Genomic DNA, 4,211 nt, shown 5'->3' with positions numbered 1-4,211 from the left:
AGGCAAATATAGAGAGGCGGGTTGAGAGAGCCTACACAGCTTATTATACATGTAAAATTATACATGTACACGGCTATCATACGACCAATACTAACATATGCGGCGTTAGTTTGGTGGCCATAGTGCTGGTAGATAAACAATACGTCGGGAAATTAGGCAGTATACAAATAGCAGCTTGTGCCGGTGCTACAGGGGCAGTTAAGTCGTGTCCATCTGATACGCTTGATGTAATCCTGCATCAACTACCCATAGAACTCCATATCCGTCTCCGGCAGATAGACTCAAAGAGTCAGGCTGCTGGAGGGCGCTGCAGCACGGCCATAGTGGTATTCTTGACAAGCTTATCGAATCAGGGAAACAAGATTATATACCTCCTACGACAGATTTCAGGAAAAGCTTTCAGCTGAAGCTTCCTTCAAGAGGGGACTGGAGTACGGGCAGGATAGTCGAGGAGAATTCCACTGAAATCTATACTGACGGGTCCAAAATGGACGGCGGTTTGGGTGCGGGTTTGTTCTCTGAAACGCTAAATGTCTCCCTCTCGTTTCGATTACCTGACTTTGCTAGCATCTTCCAAGCGGAAGTACTGGGCACCGAAAGGGCCTGTAATGCACTAGAGAGGAACTGCGTAGTTGTACGAAAAGCATACATTTTTTCAAATAGCCAAGCGGCACTTCTGGCACTTGCCTCGCCGGTAACAAAATCCAAAACAGTCAGAGATTGCAAATGTGCGTTAAGCTCGGCGGCCGAGATAATAGACATCACTCTCATCTGGGTTCCCGGCCATAGGAACATACACGGAAATGAGAGGGCTGACGAGTTGGCTAAGGCCGGAGCATCTTAGGATGAATCCGAAGCAGAAACTATAAATTGTCCACTCGGACTCATCAAAAGGGAACTGCATCTGCAATTCACACGTATGGCAGATACACGTTGGAACAACCTTCAAACCTGCAAAACTGCGATGTACATATGGCCGCACTATGACAAGCCAAAGACAGAAGAACTTCTCATGAGGTGGAGGAAAGATATAGTCAAATTAATAGCCACGATAGCGGGACATTGACACATTGATGAGCATGCAGCTAAAACGGGCCTTCCGTATAACCCTCGGTGCCGTAGCTGTAATCTTGTGGGAAGTAAAGAAACGGTCCTTCACTATCTTAGCCAGTGTCCAGCATTGGCACAAATAAGGCCAAAATCTTGGGGAAATTTCCAAATTTACCATTACCAACCTAAATAGATTAATCGGAAAATCCAAATGGTTTGACGAACCCGACGAATCATGAAAGCAGATAAAATCAGGGGTCCCAGAGAACGCGTTTCAAAATGGTGCTTTCAGCACTAATTGGGTCCTGGGAATGTACCCAGGCGACGTTTCTACCAACCAACCAACGAATATGAATATAAATATAAATACGAAGATGAATATGAAGACTAAGTGGATATGTAAATATCCCCTCAAATTGTTTCGATATAAAAGCAAAGAGCTCACAGGTACTTATATTAAAAATGTATGCATATATTTTCGTAAGTTGGTATGTATTTATAAACCACTGCGATAAATCCTTTGATTACAATAGCAACATTAACAATTAAGTGTGTGCTCTGCTAGTAACGGTTTTGAGGTTTTTCTGCTTCATCAGCACCAAATGATGAGCGTAAGCAAATACAAAAACGAGCTGAGTGCTAAAACAAGCAATGTTGACTCCGGAGTAACCGAAGCAAAAATAAGTAAAATGCAAATCAGAGAAGTTGATGAAAGGACTCGTGCAGACTGTCATGCAGCTCAGCACGTAATCAACCAACCAATTACGCAGTCATGGCATGACTGTTCTTTCGATTAACCCACTGACTGTAGTAAAGTCCCATTGTTGCACCACTGGATTACGAATACTTCCAAGTATCACAAAAACAAAATGTGAAAACAGAGGCACAGCATGTGTACGTTGTGCGCTTGAAACCGCAAAACCCCATTAAATCACGCACACAAAATGCACATTTGACGGTGTCGTGCGGCCACCAGTAGGTGGCGCGCTCGTGCGCATCAAAGCTTGGAAAATTGCATTTGTTCGATATTACTTAAAGCAGCAGCAATGCATACATGTTAGGGGTATTCTCCCAGTCTTGCAAAAAGCCCTTGCACGGTGTACAGATTGCACGGTAAAAACCGGTTTTCCTATTGGACAGCTTTGCAAACCGCGCAATTCGTACACCGTGCAAGGTCCTTGCAAGACTCAAAAATACCCCTATTCACATACATACTATGTAATTGTAATATAAGAATGTGGATGTTGTTTGTTGCTACCTACCCACCTGTTCACTCTCTTCAGTCACTTATCCTTTGCTACTTATGAAAAACTCTCTCTTATTCTGCTACATATGTATGTGCTCAGCAAATATTTTGGCGGCACTAGCTTCCTAACTAAGTACGCGGTGTTAAGCTCCGCATCCATCTGCCTTAACTGTAAGCTGCGCTCGTTCCCTTCGCTGTTCTGCTTACCTAAGCTAACTTCAAATGACTTTCAGCTGCGTTCGAGTTGATTGAACTCTTGAGATTTAGCAATTTATAGCCCCCAGCTATCGCAGCTGTTGCCAGCATTTAAGGCGTATACTTCGTAGATTACTATCGATAAGTAGCAAGTGTTGTTGTTGACTAGTTTGTTGTTGGTTGAAGCTGTTGCCTACGTTCAGTAGGAAAAGCCACACACATACATATTTAGTTGGAAATTTTTTTAGATATTCGAGTGAAATTTAACTTAAGATTTAGTAGCTTTCGATTTATATGTAGGGAATTTCAGTAAATAAGATGGAGAATGTTAAAATAGAAAAATATTAGTCGAAAATACTTTCTGAATACATCGCAATAATGCTCATGTTATGTAACTATTAGAAGAACTTAACAAAATGTCTTTATGGACGGGTCAAAGAAGTAATGCGGAGTTGGTGCAGGGGTTTTCATTGAGCAATATATCCAAAAGTTATCGTTTCGCCTACCAGACTATGTAACCGTTTTCCAGACCGACACGTTTGCTATTAAGGAGACAGTAAGGTACATCAAAGAGAATGTACTCACTAGATTATTCTAATCCTGTACGAATGATGTTTTGAACATCCTTCTTGACTATTACCCATAGATATCTTTATCGAAAACTGAACTGCTAACAGAGTCATCAGACTGCGTCCCCTGGTGGTTCTGGAAGGAAATAACATTCGAGCACGAATCCATCCTAAACGCACTTCCGTCTGAAATTAAAGCGCTGCCCACTGATTATATCCTGTCGAAAATCTGGGTTTACCACAAATACCGCACGAAATTCCCAAGCCGCAGTGACTGGAATAAAGAAAATGTCGAGTTCCTGCAGGACTTAGTTGTCTTTGTGGACGGGTCAAAGAAGGAATGCGGAGTTGGTGCAGGGGTTTTCATTGAGCAATATAACCAAACGTTATCGTTTCGCCTACCAGACTATGTAAAAGTTGAGATTTCTCTATTTTGTCTCTAGCTAAAGTGAATATCTCCTGGAGGTGCTCTACCGTGTAAACTTAATAGAGAGAGGAGATTTTTATTTCAGTAAAACTACAGGGAGATTTCTCTACCGTGAACGCTTAGCTTAAGAGCTCAACTGTTGGACGAATGTAGGAGAGAACTGGCCTATTTATCTGATCAGTATAAAATGACCCTAATAGGGGTCCCCGAACATAGGAATATTTACGGAAACGAGGCAGCAGATGAACGAGCAAGGAGCGGCTACGCACTGAATGTGTCCCACGCAGTGGACATGGCCGCCTCGCTCAGAGAGATTAAGACAAAAATAACCGAAATTTATCACTCGAGGAACAAACAGAGGTGTAACTGCACAGGACCTCACAGGATTACCCGGCAGTTCTTGAAACCACAGCTCTCTTGGGAATAAGCGAAAGAGATGTCTACACTTTACTGCAGTGTACACATGGCACTGTGTCGTTGGGGTACATGCCAAAGGATAGAACTGCCCTTCCTATTCTGTCACAGTTGCGATGGCCCGGGCTGAAAAGGGAGAGTCGAATACTTTCTGTGCGAGTGTCCAGCCCACGCACGGGTGAGGCTAAAGACACTCGGCAAACCATTTCTGGCGCCAATTGACCGTAGGTTGCACGAGTTATGAAATTAATATGGCAAACTTCCTAATTGATTGTCACGAGTGACAATCCACTTAAACAAACCAACAAAC

Source organism: Rhagoletis pomonella, unplaced genomic scaffold, assembly GCF_013731165.1.
Source record: "Rhagoletis pomonella isolate Grant_MI unplaced genomic scaffold, Rhpom_1.0 Rhpom_scaffold_00003, whole genome shotgun sequence".
Taxonomy (NCBI): Eukaryota; Metazoa; Arthropoda; class Insecta; order Diptera; family Tephritidae; genus Rhagoletis; species Rhagoletis pomonella.
The sequence above is the reverse complement of the archived record's forward strand: the minus strand, read 5'-3'. Positions refer to the sequence as shown.